This window comes from Camelus dromedarius, chromosome 16, assembly GCF_036321535.1.
Source record: "Camelus dromedarius isolate mCamDro1 chromosome 16, mCamDro1.pat, whole genome shotgun sequence".
NCBI lineage: Eukaryota > Metazoa > Chordata > Mammalia > Artiodactyla > Camelidae > Camelus > Camelus dromedarius.
Genome location: NC_087451.1, coordinates 48,605,026 through 48,630,283, shown reverse-complemented (window position 1 = coordinate 48,630,283; position 25,258 = coordinate 48,605,026). Strand labels below are relative to the sequence as shown.

Below are 25,258 nucleotides of genomic sequence, written 5' to 3'. Positions count from 1 at the left end.
TTTTATTGAGTTATAATCATTTTACAATGTTGTGTCAAACTGCAGTGTAGAGCACAATTTTTCAGTTATACATGAACATACATACATTCATTGTCACATTCTCTTCCGCTGTGAGCCACAAAATCCTGTACTTATTTCCCTGTGCTACACAGTGCAATCTTGTTTATCTATTCTACATTTTGAAATCCCAGTCTGTCCCTTCCCACCCTCCATCCTCCTGGCAACCAAGACAGATATTTAATCCTCATAATAACTCTAGGAAGTAGGTGCTCTTATTAACCCATTTTATAGTGGGACAAGCCCAGAGAAGTTGTATCACTTGGCCAAGGTCACACAGGTAGTAAGTGGGAGAGCACAAACAGGGGAGGGGGAGGTAATCCAGTGATTAGCATGGTTCCCATGATAACCAAGAGCACAAGGGGGTGGGAGATGGGAGACACACTGGCGATCCAGGAAGTAATGGAGGTCTGTGTTGGGGGAGTGGAGAGACTTGTGAGAGGCAGACGGGGCAGAAGGGCCAGAGAAGAGGTGAGAATGGGTGGGGCCAGGGTGGTCAGGGAGATGCTACAGATAAAGGGCAAAGGGCAAGGGTGAAGTGAAGCCAGCCCAGAGGTCCTGGGCCCCAACTCACCTGCCCCCACAACCCTGGCCCAATGAAGACTATCCACCTTAAGCAGAAAGAGGATGCTAGTGTGGCTGGACTTCATGTGCCTAATGGCGCAATGTGAGGCCAAACAGAAACACAGGAGTTTAGAGCATAGGAAGGTTTACTGCAGGGCCAAGCAAGGAGGATGGGTGCCTTGTGCTCAGGAGCTCTGACCTCACTGATGGCTTTCAAGGAAGAGTTTTGAAAGGCAACATTTGGGGGTGAGAGCTGAGGGTGCATGACTCTCCTGATTGCTTGGTGGGGAGGTAACAGGGTGGTGTTTCAGGAATCTCAGTTATCAACCTTCTGGTTCCAACCAGTTTAGGTGTCTCTGCATGCAGTTACCACCCCCGACTTGGGGCGGGGGGGCTCAGTTCCTGCAGAACAACTCAAAGATAGTATCAGACACTTACGTCTATCCCTTGATGCGGAGCCAGGACTCCGTTTTATATTGTTTTATCACTTAACTATTATTTCTTGACTGCTTTATTTTCATTTCTGCATTCCCTCATTTCCCTAGTTAGTTATCTGCTCTTTGGAACCAAGAGGTGTAGTAGGATTTAAAAAAAAAAAAAAAAAAAGCCTTTTTCTACAAACAAGAAACGGGGGACACAGGGGCTTCTGTACCTGGGAGGGCCCCACAGGGTCCTGCTCAGTTTCACCTTGATAAAAAGGTGAAAAAGACTTCAATCATCAATTTACCTTTCGAATTTGTTAGAGGTTTCCACCTGCAAGATTTAGAATATCTCACGGGGAAGGAGTGGCTTATATGGGTGTGTCTGCTAAGTAGGAGGTAAAACTGAGGCCCAGGCAGGCAGAGGCGAAACTGACCATGAGACGCAAACACACGGAAGAGGGCGCAACCCGTCCCCAAGCAGAGCTGGACTGTGCAGCTGTGAAGGTCACTGGGCACATGGCACGATTACCTGTGTGGCAGAGGCTAGTGAGTAAGCATCCCCTGGCAGCATGCCTGCAAGATTAGTTTGCTGTAGAAATGAGTGAGCCAGGGTGGGAACCAGGAAATCTTTGATTCCACTTTCACTGGACACATTTCTCCACCTGGATGAAGGATTGATTTGGCAGGCTTAACTTGGATGAGAAGAAAATGTCTTGACAAATCTAATTGTTCTGTGGGACTTACAATGTTCAGGGGTTCCTGTGGGCAGATGTAGCATTTGCAAAGGTTTGTACATTTTCTCTTAAACCGCAGTGGGATGTACTAAAGCAAGTCCATTACCTTTTCATTGTGGTCTGTGTTTTCTGCTTCTGTGTCTGTGGGTTTTGTGGCCTCAAGGGTCCCCAGTTTTGGAGACTTGGAGGGGACCTTGTTTCTAACTGTGACCTTCGGGATATTTTCCCCAATGATTTTTGATACGACATCTGGTAGCAGGATTTTTTTCTTCCTGGATAGGCCATTTTTATCTTTTGAGGAAGTGCTCAACAGAAGCAATGGAAATCTGTTTACCCAGGGCCTGAGTGAAGGTGGGTGAGCCTGAAGATTAACCAGGGCAATGTGAGGTCCTGGTGGGAGTCCCTCTGTCCCCTCTCTCATCTAAGCTTCCAGAATGTCTCCGAAAGCAGCAGGGAGAGGGAGCATTTGGCAGACAGGGGCTCTGTCTTCAGCCCACTGTTTCACATCTGAAACCCCCTCATTACCTCCACACGCTGAAATCACATCGCTATATGCTATTCCATTCCAGCGGGTCCGGGGCCTCTGCAGGAGTAGATGGTTTGGCACAGGAGAGAGGACCTTCCTGGGATATGCTGGTGAGTGGGGGCGGTGCTGGCAAGTGCTGTGGGCTGGTCTGTGGAGAAGGGAGAAAGGGAAATACCAGCTGCTAAGATGAAAAGGACAGCTGTTAAAAACCAAAATTCCACCAAGCAAATTAAAGATCTAATTGGCTTTATTCAGTGATTCATGAGTCAGGGACATCCCAGGGTATAAACAGAAAGAAACCAATGGGTTGTTAATATATATATATATATATATATATATATATAGGTGGAAGGAGGGTGGGACAAGGGAGCTATTAGCAAAAGAAAAGGATTGTTTCAGGCCCAGTCACCTTCCAGGAGGAAGGGCAGGGGTCTCCCGTGCAGAATACTCCTTCCTCCCCAAGGATGGAAAGGACCTAGGAGACAGATTACCTTGTGGGTGTTGCCCAGAAAATTCCAGACTGTCTGATTAAGACTGCATTTCTGGGGAAGGTCAAAACCACACCTAGGCCAGGTCAGGTATGAAGTCCAGGTGCAGTATCCTGGGCTTCAGGGCAAGTGACAGCATTTGGAGCCCGTGGGTTTCTCCTTAACTAGTCCCCACTTTTGATCAAACTCTCAGCCAGGCTAACCAAGAGATGCAATCAGAATTTAAGGCGTTAGTGTCACTCTCAGCTGCCACTCAGCAGTCCTCACAGCTTTGCTGAACCTTGATGTGGTACCCAGACGTCATGGCGTTTTTGCTTCATCCTCATGACATTTTTAACTTAGCAGGACCCTACGGGGCCTTCTCAGGACAGTTACCTTCCCCCCACCATGTCCTCCGTCTGCCTCTTGTTTATAGAAAAACTTGAGCCTCCTAGGCCTTCCCTGAGTTCCAAAGAGCACATTTAATCAGAGAAGTGAGGAAATGCAGAAACAAAGGAAAACAGTCAAGCAAGACAAAATAATAGTAGTTTCACCATTAAACAAAATAATAGTAGTTTAGCCATTACACAAAGCCAAGGGCCTTTAGTTCCTCAAGGGCTAGAGATGGTATTAAGCCAAATCCTTTAAGCTGTTTATTTTGCAGATACTGAAACCCCCACCAGGTAGAAAGAGGTTAACTGTATGCTCCCCACAGCACGTAGATCCCAGACTGATTGTACCAAGTAGGTCGATGATGTTGACGCCTGATTACCTCACCACCCATGAATCACAAGCTGGCCACACACCCCTATGACCCTGTCCTTCACCCTGCCTTTAAAAAACCTTTTCCTGAAAGCCATCTGGGAGTTTTTAAGCACTAGCTGCCTGGACTCCTCGCTTGGTGCCCTACAATAAACACCGCACTGTCCTTCACCACAACCCGGTGTCAGCAGACTGGCTTTACTGTGTGCAGACAAGCTCTCGGTGGAGGCAAACCTGATCGAAATAGTTATGAACAGACTGGAGTCTCTGGTGACAAAATCAATTTGACAAAGACAATTGGGAGGAACAGGTGAAGTTTGAGGCATTGGCAATAAAAAAGACATGAACTTTTGAACTTCTAGAGCCACACCTTTGGCCCTTTAAAAGGTTTGATTTGTGAAACAAAGACAGCTGGGCTTGTTTGGTTTTCTTTTAATGTTTCTCTTTGTCTCTGGTTACATTTAGCTTGGGGAGAAGACCTAAAAAAATTCCTACCAGACTGAATAATTTCAGTTTCCCCTGCCTGTTTAAGGGAGTAACACAGCAGTTTTACAAAATGTTTTATCAACTCTGGGAGGGGCCTGTACAGGGACATTCAGTTGATACTGAAAAACCTGTTTAGGACCTTTGAAGACTCTCTTTTCCAGGTGATTACAGCTGAGACACTGATCTTTGGACCCACGTGTTTCAAAGTAGGCGTTGTTTTAGATGCTTTTTGTGTCTCTGACTGTTCATTAGCCTTTTGCAATGAATCTTTCAAACTATTCTGGAATTTTGAAAACTTTTGGAAGTTTATACATACCCATTAAAATACATGTCCTCTTCTGTTCACTTGTTTCAGGAACTTTACTCTCAAGTCCACATCTTAAACGAATGATCCTGTCTAACATCTCTTATAATGGCTGTTGTATTTCTAGGTTGTTTTTTAGTAAAACTTAGCCATTTTGCTAAATGTCGGCAGCTTCAGGGACTAAAGTTCTTAAACAGAAAATAAGCAGGTGTGCCAGAAGGGGGGCACTTTCCACTCTTTGGATGTAAAAGAAAGATCCTGTTCTTTTAGCTAGGCCTTGGTTCCCTCGGAAGCCAAACTAAATACCTAAGAGGGATGGGCCGTGAGGTTGGAAATCATACGGTGCCTTAACAGCATACTTCACAGCGTGGAAATTTCCTTTACCTAGTGTCAACCTAACCTAATCCGTGACCAACTTATTCTGACGTGAGAGTCTGTGGGCTAGTTGGTGAGTGCTCTAACAACTTTTAAATGCCCAACTCGTGCCCAACAATTTTTGCTGATTTTTGGCTTCTAAGAGTCCCACTAGCAATGGCCTTGACCTCACGTGCCCATTAACATACGAGTAGTAACCCATGAACTAGAGACTAGGGAAAGGATTGAACCAGCAAACCCCAAGAATGCGGGCTGCGGACTTATCTCCCAAACAAATGGAGAACTGCAGCGGCCACCAGCACTTTGTGTGACAACACAGTCTTGAGGTTGCTTTCCTGCCTCTAGCCTGGAAGTCTGCAGCACCAGTGAACAGCTGTTTCTGTTCAGTCCAGTAGCTCAAAGTAGATGTGACTGAGCGTATGCTACGTGCCAGGCAAATAAAGGGATGTTTATTATTCAAAAGAACATCAGGGGACACTGAGCAGGATTCACATCGCAGCCCTTTCCCTTCTGGGCTGTGTGACCCAGTGCAAGTTCCTGCACCTCCTGAAACCTCTGTCTCATCGATTAAAAAAAAAAGTGGGCACTTGCTCCCTGGCACAGCTGTTGTGAAGACGAGATAAACGATGCGTGAAGCACTCGGCACAGGGTGAATGCTCGAAGCCCAGGGGCTGTCATCCAGCCAGAATATGCACCCCTTACTTTCCAGAACCCCAAGCCTGTTCCCTAGAAGGGGGCTTTGCATTGATTTCGCCAGTGACTTCCCTCTCTCCAGCCCGAGCAGACACCAGCCAAGGATCATCTCCAATGTTTGGATCATGTGGGTGACACGCTCTAGCCTCCAATGCAGGTTTCTACCTCCCACCCCCATCCCACCTTTAAATTTAAAAAATGTCGGTCATTCCAGTAAGTTTCTAGGCTGGGAGGCGGAGCAGCATTGGAGAAGTTATCACATGTGGGTTTAGGAAGTGAAGGGTTCACTGCAAAGCTTGTGCATGTTATCTTTTTTTCAGTTGAAGTATACAGTCAGTTTACAATGTTGTGTCAATTTCTGGTGTACAGCACAATGCTTCAGTCATATAGAAACATATTCGTTTTCATATTGTTTTTCACCATGAGTTACAAGATACTGAATATAGTTCCTTATGCTATACAGTATAAATTTGTTCTATTTTATATATATTAGTTAATATTTGCAAATCTCGAACTCCCAGTTTATCCCTTCCCACCTCCTTCACCCCCTGGGAACCATTAGTTTGTTTTCTATGTCTGTTGAGTCTGTTTTTGTTTCGTAAATAAGTTCGTTTGTCCTTTTTTAGACTTCACATGTAAGTGATGTCATATGGTATTTGTCTTTCTCTTTCTTGCTTACTTAGAATGCCGATCTCCAGGTCCATCAATGTTGCTGTTATTTTATGACATGTAACTTTTCGAATTAAGAGTTCCCTCTGGATATATGCCCAGGAGTGGGATTACTGGATCATATGGTAAGTCTATTTTTAGTTTTTTGAGGAATCTCCATACCTTTCTATAATGGCTGCCCCAGACTACATCCCCACCAGCAGTGTAGGAGGGTTCCCTTTTCTCCACATCCTCTCCCACATTTATCGTGGACTTTTTAATGGCCATTCTGACTGGTGTGAGGTGATACCTCATTGTAGTTTTGATTTGCATTTCTCTGATAATTGGTGATAGTGAGCATTTTTTCTGTTGAATTTTATTCTTTAACAACATCTGTGATCCAATTCTAGTTTATTTTTTATGTGGTATGAGATATGGATCAAGGCTCATTTTTTCCCCATATACATAGCTAGTTTGTCTAGCACCCTTTGTTAAAAAGAATTTCCTTTCCATATTTAATTGCTGTGGTGCTTTCTTGAAAATCAACTGACAAGGTAAGTGTGGGTCAATTTTGAGACTTTCTATTCTGTCTGATCTACTTGTCTATCTTTACAACGGGACCTTACTGTCCTGATTATGCTAGCGTTATAGTAAGTCATGAAATCAAGATAGTGTAAATCATGTTTTTCCTTTGCAAGATTGTTCTGACTTATATGGATTATCGGCCTTTTCATATAAATTTTAGAATCAGCTTGTTAATTACCTCCACGCCCCAAAAAGTCCACTGGGATTCTGATTTGGTTTTGATGTGTACTTGAGAAATAAAATATCCTGCTATTGTTGAGAGTACTGTTCCATAAGTGACAGGTTGCACTGACATCATTTAAATCTTCTCTTTAGTGGTTCGCTGCCTTTGTTCCATAAAATAATAAGTGAGCAAGGAAATTTCCAACTGTGATTGTAGGTTTATCTACTCCTACTTTCAGTTCTTTCAAGTTTTGCTTCATGTATATTGAAGCTTCATTATTAGATACATAAGAACCTAGGATTATTAGATCTTGTTGATTTGACCCCTTTATCACTAGGAAATATTCCTCTATCTCTGTAGTGTTTTTTACCCTTAAGTCTATTTTATCTGATGTAATATAACTATTCTGGCTTTCTTTCTTATGCTTAGAATTTATGTGGGATCTCTTTTCCATCTTTTTGCTTTTAATATACATGTCCTTTAAAGTGTTTCTTGTGAACAGCATATAGCTGGGAGTAGAAGTCAGAGTTTAGACAGAGAAGCAGAACCATTTTAAAAAAATTATGTAATATTTATATATACCATATAAATATATTACATTGTTATATTATATATATATATTTTTTTTTTCTAAGAATTTGACTATGTGCAGTTGTGGAAGCTTGTTAAGTTCTGCGTCTGGTGTCAGTCTGAAGTCAGCAGGGCAGGCAGGAAGGGGAGAGGGATGTGAAGGGGGCTATGCATGGAGCAAGATCAATCTGGAACCCATGAGAGTGGAGCCCCCAAGGATACAGCACACGTGGCTCTCACTGCCCCCAAGCCTCTATCTGATGTTAAGCGTGTTCTGCAACGGAAGCAGGTGCCCTTGGACACAGCTAAACATGCACCTGGGACAGAATTAGAAGTTAAAGGAGGAGATTCAGCAGTAAGAGGAGTTGCCGTGGGCCCAGCTGCTACCCCTCCCCAACAAGACAGCGATAAGGAACAACAGAGAAGCTCCAACCTCCCCAGAGAGAAAACAATACGGATGCAACTTCAGTTTCTCCTTCCAAATTGCATACAAAAGATCTGTTTGGGGAGGGAGAAATTTTCCTCTACTCTTCTAGGTTCTTTTGGCTGGTTTAGGAATTAAATTGACATGAAACAGATTAACAGGAGAAAATCAAGCAAAACTTTAAGAACACATATACATGGGAGAGACCCAGGAAAACTAACTTGCCAAAATGGTCGAAGCTCTCACCTTAATACTATCATCTCCAGCTAAAAATTAAAGAGAATGTTGAGGGTGGAGAGAGTCAGTTATCAGAAGTTACCAGGATAAGCTCAGCAAACAAAGGTAAGGTGGTTAGGCGGGTCTGTCATTGCTTTCATAGATAAGACTTTCTAGAGATTTAGTCCTCCTCCTTCTGGTACAGAAGAGGGAGACATCCTTAACAAATGGAGATTTCCTTTATAGATGTAAAATGTTTCTTCCCAGAGGGTAACTCCTGCTTGGTTTTCAGAGTTTTTCCCACATCTGCTGTTTCTTAGAAAATGACCAGCTTAAAATAATATGCCAAAGAGACATATTTTGGGGTGGCAAATTCTGCTCCCCTACAACTATCTTACCCATTTAGAAGTGTACAGTTCAATGGCATTAAGTGCATCCACACTGTTGTGCTACCAGCACCACTATCCACAGAACTTTTTTCATCTTGTAAAACAAACTCTATACCTGTTAAACATTAACTCTTCTCCTTCCCCTAACCCCTGGCAACTATCATTCTACTTTCTGTCCCCATGAATTTAACTATTCCAAGGACCTCATACAAGCGGAATTACACAGTATTTCGCCTTATTTCACTTAGCATTGTGTCCTTGCAGGGGAGCAAAATTTGCCACCCCAAAATGTGTCTCTTAGGCATGAGGATTTTTTTAAGCTGGTTGTTTTTAAGAAACATACAAAGCAGAATGATGTTGCCAGGGGTTAGGGGAAGTGAGTCTCTTGTAGGCAGCAAACAGTTCAATACTGTTTTTTTAATTCATTCAGCCAATCTTATGTCTTTTGATTGGGGAGTTTAATTTATTTACATTTAGAGCAATTACTAACAGGGAATGATTGTTGCCCTTTTTTACCTGTGCTCTGTGTACCTTAGAGCTTTTGGTCCCTTCTTTTTTCTTGTACTGCCTTCTTTCTTTCATGTTTCACTGATTTTTTTTTTTTTTGTAGTGATATATTTTCATCTACTTCTCATTTCCTTTTGCGTATACTCCAGATATTTTCTTTGCAGTTACCACTGCAATTATGCAAAACACGTTAAAGTCAAAAGTCTTTTAAAGTATAAACTTCAGTTACACATCAAAATACTACGTTACAGCTCCACCACCCTACCTGTATTATCGATGTCACAAATTACATCTTTATACTTTGTACAACTCATTAGCACAGATTTACAATTATTTTTTATACTTTTGTCTTTTAAATTCTATGCAAGAATTAAAAGTGGACTTATGCACCAAAATTACAATACAGGTTACTGTATTTGCCCATGTATTTCCCTTTACTGAAGAACTCTATAATACAGCTTCATGTAGCTGTTTGGTGTGCTTTCATTTCAAGCTGCAGGACTCTATTAACATTTCTCACAGGGCCGGTCTATTAGTCATGAACTCACTGAACATTTGTTTATATGGCAAAGTCTTAATCTCACCTTCATTTCTGAAGGACAATTCTGCAGATACTGTATCATGATTGGTACATCATCCCACTGCCTCCAGGCCTGCAAAGTTTCCGCTAAGAAACCCACCGATACAGGTAGACCTCGTTTTATCGTGCTTTGCTTTACTGTACATGGCAGACACGGCAGTTTTTACAAACTGAAGGTTTGTGACAATCCTGCACTGAGCAAGTCTACTGGCACCATTTTTCCAACAGCATTTCAAATCCTCCACCAGCAAAAAGATTACAACTCACTGAAGGCTCAGGTACAGCATTTCTTAAGGTATTTACGTTGTTTTTTGACACAATGCTATTGCACACTTAACAGACTACAGTACAATGTAAATGTCACTTTTATATGAACTGGGAAACCAAACCATTAATCTGACTCATTTTACTGCAGTGGTTTGGAACCAAACCCGCAAAATCTCCAAGGTTTTTTTAGAAAAGCTCACTTGTATGTGAAAAATCACTTTTCTCCTGATGATTACCAGTCTGTCTTTGACTTTCAGCAGTTTAATTACAATGTGTCCCAGAATGAGTTTTTGGGTGGGGGTATCCTAGTTGGAGTTTGTTGAGCTTCTTGAATTGTATGTCCATTTATTTCCTCAGTCTTGGGAAGTTTTCGGCCATCATTTATTCAAATAATCTCTGCCCCTTTCTCTTCTGTTTCTGGTCTCCCATAATGCATACGTTAGTCCACTCAGTCCACCTGATGATGTTCTGTAAGTCCCTCAGGCTCTCTTCAGTTTCCCCCACTTTTTGCTCCTGACTGAATGACTTCTATAACCTATCTTCATCTTTGCTGAGTCTTTCCTCTGCCTGATGAAGTCTGCTGTTGAGCCTCTGTAATGAAGTTTTTCAGTTAAAATTATTGTATTCTTTAGCTCCCAGAGTCATTTGGTTCTTTCTTAGAACTTCTGTCTTTTCGTGATATTTTCAATTTGCTCACACACTGTTTTCCTGATTTTGCTTAGTTGTCTATCTGTGTTCTCTTTTATTTAGCTCACTGAACATCTTAAAGAGAGTTTTAAAATTCTCTGCCTGGAAGTTTGGAGATATGCATTTCTTTATAGTCAGTTCTGGAGTTTGTTTTGTTCCTTTGACTGAGCCATATGTCTTTCTTTCCTTTATTTTTACTTTGGCATGTGGTAAAAACCACTGCCTCTCCCAGTCCTTATGAGTGGCTTTGTGGAGGGGAAGACCTTCATCACCGGTCCAGCTTGTGGTTCAGGGGCCTCTCAAAACTTTTCTAGGGAGGTGTCTTCTCTGGCCTTATGTGTGTGTGCTTTAACTGTCTCAATTTCCAACGTGGCTTACCTGTTTTCTTCTTGGGAGCCTGTACTCCTTCTCCCCTGGCATCTGCCTGGAGAAGTGTAGATCTGTGCAGCTCTAATGCACTGCAGCATTCACGACTATTTTCTGAAGCTTCCAAATAATGTCACCATTCTCGTCAGTACCTAGTCAAGTAAAACAGAAACCAGTCCTGCAGCCAGTACCCGACAAGGTAAAATGTTGGACACACAGTCCTCGCCTGTTTCTGTCCCCAGGGAGGAGCCATGGTTACAGGAGTGTGTCCTCCTGACTGCACTGGGCTACAATGAAATGGACACAGGCACCCCAAATGTCACAAACTTTCCTTCCCTTCGATGGAGCCTCTTCCTGGTTACATGTTGGCTTGGGTGCTGCAGTTTCTCAACTGGTCTCTAGAATTCTCACAAACATATGTCCGGTCAGTACCCTGTTGTTACCTCAGCATCTCCACTAGGGAACAAGGGCCTGGAGCTCCCCAATCTGCCATATTGGTGACGTCAATCTTCTTTCTACAGGTATTTTTCCAATCATCAGTGTAACTTCAGGTTGCAACTTCAAGCAGCCGATTCCACTTTAAGTTATACTGAATTACTTATTTTGCAGTTTCTTTGAAAATATTCCACCGATCTGTTTTTGAGCCACACAAGGAAAACTGATCTTATTAAGGCGGTTTCTTATGCGGTTTGATCTTCTACTTAAAATATACCATATTTAGTCCCCAATAGCTGTTTGTGTTTTAAAATATTAAATCACTCTTCAAATGATAATGGATCATGGCTGTGATAAAATATACAACAAAACGTGTCAGAAGTCCCCAAAAGTAATTTGTGGAGCCATGATTCTGAGATATTTTCCGTTACACTAGTATTCTTAAACATAGGGGCCATCAAAGTGATTCATACAATAATGTCACAAAAAAAGACTGCCTTATTTTAAATCAGGAATTGTACATACACCTAAAAATATCTGAATACTCGCTGCTTTTGGCCACAAGTATATTCAATTAAGAAATTAAGAAATTTGGTTCTATTTATCCTTCTCTTTTTCTATGAAGAAGACTATTAATAAGCTTTAACATTATTCTACCTTTACTAATATACTAGGAACCATAAATTGAAAATATTTTAAAGATCAAGGCTCACCAAAAACTAAATCTAGAATAAGTCAATAAGTCATGATCCTTATTTAAGGATGATAAAAAGAACCCTGTTCCAAACACATGCTAAATATTCCCTTATGCCAGTAATCTGATGTAAAAACAAATTGTGACCCATACACTATCTGCTAAAATTATCAACTGTTAGCCTTAATATCCTAGGACTGCCCTATTGCATCCAGTTCTAACAAACAGTATTTCTCTACAGAACTTTAATACTGGAGGCCCTCCTAGTCAGCAGCTACTTCTAAAGTGAGGCTAGATATAGACAGAATAGTTGATGGAGGTGCTAAAAGAGAAATTCTAAACAAAGGTGCATTTGTTTCCCATTCCTGCCATAACAAATTATGGATTCTCACCGGCTAAAATCCAGGTGTGAGCAGAGCTGGGCTCCTTTCTGGAGACTAGGGGGCCACATGCTGCTCCTCCAGCTGCTGACTACACTCACTGTCTTGTGCTTGTAGGACTGAGATCCTTGCTGGCTGTCAGCGGAGGGTAACTCCTGGCTTCCAGGAGCAACTCCCACTCCTTGGGTGTGACCCTCTTCCTCCACCTTCAAAACCAGCAAGGATAAGCCGAGTCTCTGACCTCCTCTTCTGTCCCTTCTGTCTGGTTTGAAGCAGTCCTGTGATTAATGGACCCACCCAGATAATCCTGACTGGTTTGAAGGGTCAGCTGATCAACAACCTTAATTTACTTGTAACCACTGACAGGTTCCAGGGATTAGGTTATGAACATCTGGGGCATTATCCTATCTAGCACAAAAGGCATTCAGAAGAAACTTTTTAGGCCAGGATGAAACTGGAAATGATATCCTAAAATGAAACCCTGGCCTGTTTAATAATTATGAAACTGTTTCTGAAAATGTTAAACCAAACAAACAACTTTAGATATCCACCCTTCAGAGTTTTAATGTATTTCTCATGGAATACAAATGAATCTCTAATGACAATTCATACTGACTGGAAACCGTGAGTATCAATATCCAAATTAACGTCTGTAATTTAAGAAAACAGTCATTTCTCTTTGTTAATGAGAAGCCCCTTGAAAATACTTTTTATCCCTTCATGACAAAAAGCGAAATAAAATTATTTTAGTGGGATCTGAATCCTAAAATGATACGTATCAGAAATTGTTTATATCACTGATTAACTGCCTAACTCTAATATACAATTACTTTGCAATTTTTGAAGTAGGTTTTCAATTTCTGGTCTGTTTTTAAAATGAAATTTCCATCATGTTAATAAAAATGTAAGTACGAGGGGAGGGTATAGCTCAGGGGTAGAGCGTCTGCTTAGCATGCACAAGGTCCTGCGTTGAATCCCCAGTACCTCCATTAATTATTCAAATTAACTCATTTTTCTTTTTTGGGGGGGGAGGTAATTAGGTTTAACTAAGTCTGAAATGAATCTTTTTAGAACTGACTATTGGAATGATTAATTTGCTATCAAAAATACTTTCAATATTTTTTTTCTCATGTAAAATATACCACTAAATGCCTTTTTCACTGTTCATGTCCACTGAGTCATGCATTTCAAACTCAAAAGCAAACCTTCACACACTTCTCCTGAATGTCATCTCTCTGAGAAGCAAGTCCAAGTGCTGGCTTCTCACTGTCCACCCCAGATTCTTCGTGTTTCAACTTGCTGAGGTGATGATATGAAATCCAGTCTATGAAGACAGTTAAGAGCTCATAAACCTTAGTCCATTAAGTGGTATCTATATGCAAAAAATTAAATCAAACTTTTACTTAAATTCACAGCCTCCTAAAACTTCAAAGGCAAGTTTTAAATTTGGCAAATGATTACAGCATAATTTACCTTAAAAAAACACTTCACTGAAATATGTACTGAATGATAAATCTCCATATGAAAGAAATTCCAAATCAAGTATCTCCAGTTAACATTAGAAACACATTAAAACACACTGACAGAAGGGGAGAAAACCCATCATAAGGTGCAGGTCTTTTAGTTCCTTTATTATTATCAAAACAGAATTCTCATCAAAATTCTCTACCCAAGTTTGGTAAAAGAAAAGTAAAACTGGCCTTAACTCAAGAGCATGAAACCACATAACTAACAAATTTTAATAAGTTTAAAGGTTTCAAAAGCTAAACCCTTTCTACCATGGAACTTCCTATCTTCTTCCCAAAAAAGTAGGTTTTCTTTACATTATAACACTATAAACAGAGTATGGAAAAATTTTCCTGGAAATCCTATTCTCTGGGAGTCTACAAAAATGGGAGGAAAATAAGGACAAAATGCCACAAAAAATTATAAATTCAACTAGACTGATTCAGTATTCCTTCACATCACTTTGTCAATTAAATTTAACATTTATCACCTTAAGCAGGGAACTATGCTAGATTTAATTTTGGACAGAAATATAAAAGCAAGTTAATAAAAAGGCAAAATTAAACAGATAGCTATCCACAAAAACAGAATCAGATGGATGAAAACAAAGTTACCACATTATTCAGAACAAGAGTAATTTTTAACCTCCATTTTCTTCAAATAGGAACTTTTGATGAAAACTGCCATCATCTTGAGTACCTGAGTATAAAATCTCCACTTTTTCCAATTTAATGTTTTTTTTAATTAAAAAATTATTTTTCACAAAAAGCATCCCCTCTAATAAAACATGGAGGGCTGTATGACAGGAAAAAGGGAAGGGGGAGTAACCCCTTTGCAACCACAAAATCCTAAGTTTCTGGTGCCCCGCAGAGGGGAAAACAGGCAGGGCAGCCCCACCTGGAGCAGAGATCGTAGGGACCAGGCAGGTTAGAAGACAGACCCTGGCCTAGAGCCCTCAGGAAAGATGTACGGTTGGTGCTGCTGCCCTGGCTGTGGTCCCCATGCTCCTCCTGGATGCAACGCAGAGGCCTGGGCCCGCCTGACACTGTGGATGTTGCTGTTCTGGTCCCAGGCCTGCACCTCCTGCTAGCAGAACTCCCGGACAGCCTGCCCCGGGACAAGTCCAGGCCCAGGTCCTCTGGCTGTAGAAGGTCTGCTTCCCTGAGCTGCTCCAGCAGGTCCATGAAAGCTCAAGATGAGAAAGAACACCAAGTGACAGCAAAGCGGTGGAGCAACCAGAACACACATACACTGCTGGCAGGAATATAAATGGTACAAACACTGGAAAACTGGCAATTTCCCCAAAAGTTAAACACACATCTACCTCGTGACCCAGAAATTCCAGTCTCAGTTATATTTACAAGAGGAATGAAAACACATGTCCACAAAAAGCCTTTGTACGTAATATCCTTAGCAGCTTTGTTCATGAAGAGGCAAAAACTAGAAACAGCCCAAGTGTCTATCAGCTGAAGGACGGATAAACAAACTGCAACAGTCACACAACAGAGTACGCACAATACAATGCCACTGACTCGAGTTTTACCTAAAATAGGTAAAATTAACTCATGGCGACAGAAGTCAGATCAACAACTACTTCTTGCAGGGAAGGAACATGAGGGAATTTTCCAGGTGTAGGTTACATAAGGGTAGGCATTTGTCAAAAGCTGATCCAACTGTACACTTAAGGATCTGCACACAGAGTTACTGTAGGCTACTTATACCTCCAAGTAAAAAAAAGAAGAAAGAAATCTTAGCAAAAAGAAATCAGCGGAGCTCACTGTAGTCCTGAGAGAAAAGTAACACTGTAGTTTGTAGATTCCAAAACAGGACGAATAACAAAGCCATTATTAAGCTTAAGTTCCTGTGATTTGTCTGTGTTACTAGGCCTAAAACACTACTGAAATATTTTGTTTTTGCAAATGAAAGCATATTTGAAATAAAGAGATATTTCTCTATAAAGGACTTACTATGGTGAATCCTTCCATACCAATGTTTACTAAATGGGGAAAAAAAAAAAACCAGAAAATTTCAATCATATCACACGTGACAAGGTTCTGAAACTGGTGCTTTTTCTTGTTTGAAACTTTTCACTTTTTGAGCAGCATGGGAATTTCCTTTCAATCTCTGTATTGTCATAAACTCATACTTCCTCTGCAACAGTACATACCCGTGAATTAAAGAAAAATATTACAAGTGAGAAACTCCAAAGGCCTTACTACTTCCTGAACTCCTATGTTAAACCTTCTATGTCCCACATGTCTCTCATGAATTTTCCATTCCTTCTCCACTCAGTGTTTTCACCTCGAGACTTTTTATGAAACTACCTTCCAGTTCACACGAATCCCATCTTCTGCTGTGCCTCGTCTGCTGTTACACCAGTCACTGGAGTTGTGAAATACAATTAGTGTATTCTTCGGTTTTTGAATTTCACTTTCATTTCCTTTTATAGGCTCTAGTTCTCTAAGGAAGTTCTCAATCTTTTTTTCTACTTCCTTGAGCATATTAATCATTATTTTAAAGTTACTGCCTATATTAACTCCAATATCCAGATCATCTACATATTGTCTGGGTTTTTTTCTCTTCATATTTAGACACATCGTTCTGTCTTTAATGTGCTTATTAATTTTGTACAGATGACAGAAAAAAAACTTATAATTTCTTATACACACAATATCTTTCAGAAAGAGCTCATCCTTTTCTCTGCCAGGTATTTAAAACACAGACAGAGCACCTTAGCCTGATTAGGAACTGAAATCAATTAAAGCCAGGTTTCAGTTTGAGGAGGGTTCAATTTACCTCTAATTGGCCTCCCTCAGGGTGCAACCCTACTGCTCCCGACTGAGAGCCTAGGGTGCCCACTGGTCTCCCTCCCCCGATGAGTCTGGAACATTAACCCTTGTCTCCTCAGCTTGGTAAGACTTAATGGGAAATGTTTCATTAACATTAATAATAAATTATTATTAAAGCAAACTGACATATACCCAGTGCTATCACAAATTACTATGTAAGTTGGTCACAGAAATAATTTACCTTTTTATTTAACAATTTCAAAGTACATACATTCTTCATGCTAGAAGTTGGCAAACTATGGCCCACAGGCCATGTGATCACTGACTGTTTTAATAACTAAAGTCTTATTAAGAGCAAAGCACTGATCACTCCCTTGCTTGTTGCCTACAGCTGCTTTTACGCTACAATAGCAGAGTTAAGTGTGACGGAGATCATATGGTCCACAGCGCCCAAAATATTTACTATCTGGTCCTTAACAACAACAAAAATTTGCTAACCCCTGAGCTACACTAAACAGAGTAACCATAAAAAAGCATTCTTCCACTGGGCACCAAAGAGTTTCTCCCAAGTTCTTTCAGTTTGGACACACTGGGGAATACACCCAATTATCAACAGGTTCAATCACTTAATGATGCATAAATCCACTTCAGTCCCCACACATGCATGCAAACACAGGTTATATTAACCTAAGAGATAGGTACGGGCAACAACGTGCCTAAGCTAGCAGTTAAAGAAACCCTTGTCAAAAAAGAGTGCCAGACCGAGACTGTGATGGGAAAAAGCAGTCTCCTCCAGGGATAAAGCAGGTTTCCAGACAACAGTGAGTCAAGGTCATATTCTAACTGTGGGAGGCTAACACATGAATTCAGGGATGCCAAAGAACTAGATCAAGTGAGAAATGGCGTACTTAGTTATCACTGCCAAGGAGAAAGGTTGTAACAAGCAGTGACTACAGAAAACCAAAAACAGAAACAGAGAAGAACACACAGCTAAGGAATTCCAGGAAGAATTACCTCTGAGAGTCGAAGCTTAGCTACATTTTAGAATCCATGGAGTTTTCCAGCCCGATGCCTTCACTGCTAATGTGTCTAGGTTTACCCCAGTTTCTGCTCATCTACTCCTTCCTCCACACACATGATCATTCTCCTGTCCCTCTTCCACATATCCCTTCACTTTCATACCTTTCAGTCAAAAACTAGCAAAGGGAAGTAAAAATAAATTTAAAAAATATAACTCACAAAAATTTGGTGCACCTTTAGTACTAGTGAGGACTGACCTAAATAAACCACACCACTTACGTACATAATTACAGTTCCTGTGACCCCAGCCTGTACTCATGACAGAAGCTCATGCTCCTTCAAGCACAAGCTCTGCATACAACAGACACTCCAAAGTGTGATGTGTAACAGCAGTTACAAGGAGAAGCACTAAAGCTAGAAATCAGTGCCTAAACCTCCCCAGTTTAGCAGGTTTTCCTTTTCCTTGTTTTTATTCTAGTAATTGCTCTTATATTTAAAAAACTTTTTTAAGTTGCCAAACATCTCAGCTGGTGAAGAATACCTCATTTATATTTGGAAGTATTTTATAATAAAGCTAACAAATAAAGATAATCAAGATTTTCTCTAGCCAAAATATATTCTAAGATGTTCACTTATAATTTGTTACTCTATATAGTTCTAAGAATGTATTACAATCTAATACAGATAAAATAGGTCTTACCTGTTTTTTGAAGCTATCATTCAATTCTTTCAATGCATCAAAAGAGGACCTTAACCTCTTGCTTTTTTTCTTTCTTTCCTTCTTTAAGAACTTCAGTTAAGTGCTCAACTTCTGCATCATGTTGCTAGGAGAGAAGAAATCTGATCTAAAAATTAGGTACAGATTCCATGTCACTAATGCTACTGAACATAAATTATTTAAAAGTTAGAACTCCTTGAATCACAAAGACTTTAATCAGTGTATTTAAGCATAACGACTAATATTGCAAACAATTTATAAAACTGTATAATCAAACTAATAACAAAGCATGAAATGCTTTTCTAAAATACTGATTAAAACATATTATACAAATTAATTAGAAATAAGGCTATTTTCTGCTTCTGCTCAGAAAAATTCATCACAGAAACTCACTGAAATTTCTATTTGACATCACGGAATGATGAAACAATGAAGGATTTCTGAACCTTTTTAAGAGACTAGTTAGTTATTCATAGCTTGCAGATTAAAATTTAAGGTTTAAATTATCCCTGGAGTAGAAGTATTCCATAGGTATAACTGATTTCTTCTCATAAATCAGCTAAAATTGTTTTACAGCTCAAAAAACTTAAATATGTAAGAAAATTTTCTAAGCTCCAAACTCTCCTTGATCAGTTTTATAAATGGCTGAAATCAATTTCCCTTATTTAAATGACAGCACATTTTAGACTTAAAGTATGAATACTTATATAATTTATTTCACCTTTTACTTTCAGATTTATTCATAATGTATTAAAACAAGCAAGTTTCCATAAGAAATCAAGAAGCTGAATTAATTTCCTTCTTCCAAGTAATCATATAGGCACCATTTAAATAAAACAGTTAACTTTATACTTAATATAAATAGGAGACAGACAAACTCAAAGAGGAAAAAAATCAAGACTAAAACTAGGATGGAGTGCTGAGAATCCAAGCATTCATTCTTTTGTCCTGTTTAAAAATCCAATCATGTGGGGAAAAAATCAGCTTTATGCAATCTTATTATTACATTAAATGACTCCTTAAATAACTTAAGATATGGGTCCAAATATTATAGTTATTTTAAAAATTAGATTAATATTCTCACCATACAAATTTTTCCACATTGAGAAAACATTAAAAACATATGACATAGGAGGAGGGTATAGCTCAGTGGTAAATTTTGTGCTTGGCATGCATGAAGTTGTGGGTTCAATCCCCAATACTCCATTAAAAAAATTAAAATTAAAAAACAAAACAAACCACATACAACATGGGTTCCATTTCCAGGAGGGCAGGATAAGCCCATGCACTCTACTCCTACTGATTACAACTAAGAAATCATACACAAAACACAAAAAGCAACTACCTTAGGAATGTCAAAGGGAAACAAAAGCAGGGTTGGAGACACGAGGGAAAACTTAGAGAAGCAACCCTCATGGGGCTGAAGTTCCTTGGGTTTTGCTTTCTTTTCTCTAGCAGGCTTGCGCAGGCAGGCCCCAGACACTGCTAAATGGAGAGAAACTCTGATTTTCAGGGCTGGGAATCCAGGAAGAGGGGCCCCCATGAGCCAAAGAATGTGCTCAAATCCGACTCAGCCCTCAGCTGGCAAAAGGGGCAGAGACAAAGGGCAGAGGCAGGAGCGCAGTTTAAAAACAGGTTCCCCCAACCCCCACACCATGCAGGTGAGTTAGAGACCCAGAGCATCACAGCAAAGGCTGAGAACCCTGAGGCTCAGGCTTCCCCCCAGCAGTGCCTACAGCACACACTCCAGACCAACACTACAGGCTTTGGAAACCCATCGAGAGGCACACGGCCCACATGGTGAGAAATGACTCCGCCCAAACCCAACTGGGCTCACTGCTTAAGAAATCAATAAAGACAACCAGCATTCTCCAGGGGATTACAAAAGGGTCCAGAATCTACACAACATAATACCCAAAAGGTCCCGAAGATTACCCAGAAGTCATGGAACATACAAAAACCAGAAAAATGTGACCAGGTTTCAAGGAAAATGCCAATCCTTAGCTGATCTAGAGTGGGATTTTGAACTGAATTCCATGAGGTAAATGCAAATGAATGCACATGGAAAGATACAAATTCTCATTAGAAAAAATAAAAGTAATTTTGGAAGTTGTAGAACTTTAAAATAACAAACTGTAAAATTCTCTAAATGAGCTCAACAGCAACATGGAACTGAAAGGGGAAACTGTGATCACACTGTCGACTCTGAAGGACACACCAGAAATGGACAATGAGACCAACAGCAAAAGACCTAACACAAGACACCAGAGACCCAGAAGGGGAGGAGAAAGCAAGTGTCAGAGAAAAAGTATCTGACGGGGTATCAGTTGAACATGTCCCAGATTTGGTGAAAGACATAGTTTACTAGTTCAAGATTTTCAGTGAAGCCCAACAGGAGAAACTTAAAGAGCAGTATGCAGAGATATATCATGACTCCATCGCCACTGGAACCAGAGGTGAAATGGTTGTACTGATGTGACGGTCTTGGGGAGGCAGGACTACGGGCCAGGCCACAGGTGGGTGGTTGCTGGGAGCTGACAGTGGGAAAGGGATCACGACAAAGGGGTGCTGGAATTACTCTACTCTCTATCTTGACTATAGTGCTGATTACAAGACTGCATGCATTTTTCAAAACAAACAATGAATTCTACTCTATGTAAGTTATACACACAGTAACACATCACTTGATATGAAATAAAGAACGATATCATACCACCCATGACATATTCTCCACAAAAATATTTAATCTGACTATAAACATTAAGAAACAATCAGGTAAATACAGAATACGACATAATCTACAAGACTGCTGGCCAAGAGTCTTCAAAGAAAAGCCTCACGAAAGGCAAAAATGGTAAAGCTGACTGCTCTAGATCCAAAGAAACCAAAGAGATTTGCATGAATTTTGCCTAGTTCCCTGATCAGAGAACAAAACAAAGCAGTAAAAGACAATTTGGAGACCAACTGGGAAAGTGAGTGTAGACTGTATATATTTATTAAGTTAAATTATTTAATTAGCACTCATTTCCTGTTTGGTAATGGTGTGGAGAACGTCCTCATTCCTAGGAGATGCACACTCCTAAGAGTAAGTATTCATGATAATGAGGAAAGACTTAGGGTGCCAGGTCTGGACTTTTGCAACTTACTTTCAAATGGTTCAGAAAAATGTATGCATGGGAGAGGGTAGGAGAGGGAAGGGGAAACAGCAGACGTGCGGGATACTAACAACTAGTGAGTCCAAACTGAGCAGAAAAGGGGAATCACTTAACTCTAAGGTCAAGACTATGTAGTTACCTCCTTTCTAATCTGCAATCTTGTAAGAACCTCTTCTCTGACACCTTTAATTTTACTCAAGACAGTTTCATCTCTGAAAAGCAGCTGTTCTCTTTCAACCAGAAGACATTCTTGCTTCTGAAGTTATTCAGCAAATTCCTGCTCTGCTGGGTCTTACACTGTATCATAAGGCCAGAGTTAAGTGTTAACACTCACAAAGTGCACACATCATCTTTTTACTTATCTTAATCAAGCAGTGTTCAGGACCACAAGAGTAATCGGTGAGACCAGGTTACAGTAACAGCTAGACTAATGCTGCAGGGAAACTCGCAAAGAAACTCTGTCCTACTGCAAAAAGACAGGATGCGACATGAGATCCACTAGTCTCTCCACACTCGCTTTGCTTGGTTCCGTCCACTCCAGAGATAAAACCACCAAGTCCATGCCCACTGCTTCCAGTGCTCAGCTCTTTCTCCCAAGGTTCACACTCAAGTCCAAACTGCCTACTTACATCTCCAGCTGTGTGCTGTCCAGAAGCACAAAATAAACATGTCCAAAATTCAATTCAATTAGCCATCAGGGAATGCAAATCAAAACTATGAGACAGCACCCCATAACCACTAGGATGGCCAGAATAAAAAAGACAGACAGTAACAAATGTTGTTGAGGATGGGGAGAAACCAGAACCATCGTGTAGTGCTGGAGGGGATATAAAATGGTGCAGTCATTTCAGAAAGCAGTCTGATAGCTCCTCAGAAAGTCAGACACACAGGGCTACCATATGACCCAGCAAATTCACTCCCACCAGTTTCATCCCAGGAAAGATGAAAGCATATGTCCACACAAAATTTATACACAAATGTTTACAGCAGCATTAGTCATAACAGCCAAAAAGTGGAAACAACCCAAATGGCCACCCACTGATGAATGGATAAAGTAAACGTGGTATACCCTTATAATGGAACATTATTCAACAATAAAAAGAAAGTACGGATATATGCTGCAACATGGACGAACCTTGAAGACACCATGCTAAGTGACAGAAGCCGGTCACGTCACACTCATACGAAACATGCTTCATGTTTATACAAAAAGTCCAGACTAGGAAATCCACAGAGACAGAAAGTAGATCAGTGGTTGTCAGGGGCTGAGGCGAGTAAAGGGAGAAATGGGAGAGATACCTAACAGATAAGGGGGTTTCTTACTGGGATGATGAAAATATTCTAAATTGGCCATGGTGATGGCCAGCCTAACTCTTTAAATACACTAAAAATAGTTGAACTGCACACTTTAATAAAAATTAAAGAGGCCCTTCCAACATGTGATGACACAGCAAAAAGATGTCTGTCTATGAAGCAGGAAGTTGGCTCTCATCAGATACTGACTCCGCCGGAGCCCTAACCTTGGACATCCTAGCCCCAGAACTATGCGATGTGTGCACTGTCTCCTGCAGGGCCTGGCAGGCCACCGTGAAGGTACACTACCTCCTCTCTTTTCCTGAGATGGCTCAAGATTCAGTAGGCCCTTCTTCTGATTATCAGTTTTGGATGCAGAAGCTTTCTGTATAATAGGACCAGTCTCCACTTGAAAACCCAGCAAGACACCTGCCCTCACTCGCCTCATTTTCAACAGTTCCTGAGACAGATGTATGATGCCTTCTTGATGTATGAACTTGGTGGAATCTTTTTATCTTCGCATATGACGAAAGCCAAAGAATTCTAATACGGTGCTTATGTTGCTTGATTAACAAAGAACCACAGAATTCTGGAGAACTGACATTTAACTCCTGGACACGGGGTTGTTACCTCATACACTTTCAACATTCAGCTGGTCTTCTTACTCAAGGTCTTTGGGTATAAACCTTCAGATTACTATCCTGGTTTGTTTAAAAATATGGTTTTATCATTAGTGTCCGAACTGAGAGAGAATCACCTTTGTGGATTCAACATTCAAAAGCAGAAAATGCAAACTACAACCTCACTGAGACACCCATCAGATCATGGGGAAAAGAGAACTCCAGGATGCCACTGATGGGAACATCGGTAAAAGGCACAACCTCTCTGGAGGACACTGTGGCGGCACGTGCTACTGCCCCTCCTTACAGGTTAGGGAGACTTACAAAGAGTGTCTGTAAAGGGTACACTCCATCTCACTGTATTTACCCAGAAATAAATAAAGCACTGATGGTTTATTTATAGGCTGGAATGCAATATGGCAATTAAAATTAACTAATCACTATGCTGTACACCAGAAACTAACACAACACTGTAAACCAACTATACTTCAAAAAAATAAAGAAAAACTAGATCTACATTTTCCATATACATAAATCTCAAAAACATAACACTGAAGCAAGGAAGTTGCAAAAAGATATTCACAATATGTCATTCATTATGAAAAATTTTAAAACACTCTCAACAATACATACATATGAAAACACAGAAGGGTTAAAACATGACAGAAAGGACCTACACCAACTTCAGGGGAGCCCTTAATCCTGAAAAGAGAGCAAACGGGATGGGAGAACGGTGCTTCAACTATAATTGAGAATTTTTATTTCTTTAAAAATATCAAAGAGAAATATTAATATTAGTATTGTAAAACATAGGCAATGAGCATACAGTTGATGTTGTAACTCTGTTTTTCTATGTCATAAGTATTTTATAAATTGAACTTTTAAAAACTAAAATAGTGTTACCTAGTAAAATAAATTAAAAGACATTCATAACAAAGGCAATACTTTCTGCAAAAAAAAAAGTTAGCATTGTGAATTTTTAAAAAAAAAAACAGACTTGATTAATCCTCTCCTCTTCCAGTTTTGTCCCTACCTCAGCAAAAAACAGCCCATTCCCAACAGCCAAAAACTGGCCTGCATTTCCCCCTTAACTGAAACCCTACTGCACATCTCCCATGTTAAAACAACCTCCAAGACCTACTAATCCCATCTCTTAACTACCCACTTTCTCCCTCAGGGCACCATAAGACAACAGCTTCACTTCACACCCTAATTGCTCTCCAGACCTCAACTACTGCCCACGGCTTTAAATATCCACATATGAATGATGCCCAAACTTAGACACAGGATCTATTTTCTGATTGCCAGGCTGATACAACTACTTTCACTGTATCTCCATCTAACTCTCAAACCTAATACATTCCAGATGAAAATCTCCATCTTTCTCCCTAAATCCACTCTTTCTCCAAGTGGTACAAACTAGAAATGTGGGAAATCAGCCTAGACACCTTACTCTCTCTGTACCACACACAATACATTATGCCAAGTCCAAAGTAAATCTCCAGTCTACTCACTTCTATTTCTCTGCCACCACTCCAGTCCACGTGATCTCTCACCTGGACTCCTGCAGTAGACTATCCTGACTGGGCTACCAACTTCCACACCTGTCCCCTCCAATCCATTTATCTCAGCTCACATTTATTCAAGCAACTCCTCAGAGTTACCCACTATATTTCCCTTGAATGAGTATGTTACCAGGCCTCAGGGGCTTCCCATACTAGAATGTCTGTCTACAATGTACCCTTTTCACTGGGCAAACCCTACCCATCCTTCAGCGTTTGACTTTAATGTTATTTTCTTAGAAATACCTTGCCCAATCTCTCAATCCACTCCAATCAGTTGTTTACATTATAACT

At 40.4% G+C, this 25,258-nt stretch overlaps 1 long non-coding RNA gene across 8 annotated transcripts in view; it reads right to left on the bottom strand.

Annotated features, from left to right (window-relative positions):
• Positions 1–1,205: 1,205 nt before the first annotated feature.
• LOC105088199 (uncharacterized) overlaps positions 1,206–25,258 on the bottom strand; it is a 28,521-nt gene continuing 4,468 nt past the window's right edge. For 4 of the 8 annotated variants that reach the window (XR_010384622.1, XR_004141922.2, XR_004141923.2 and 1 more), the window contains 2 exons: positions 18,317–18,440; positions 1,206–13,625 (listed from right to left, as the gene is read on the bottom strand). This is a non-coding gene — a long non-coding RNA (uncharacterized LOC105088199). Of the gene's footprint in view, positions 13,626–18,316; positions 18,462–25,258 lie in introns of all 8 variants that reach the window. The other 4 variants (XR_010384623.1, XR_010384625.1, XR_004141926.2 and 1 more) reach the window with 4 other exon arrangements.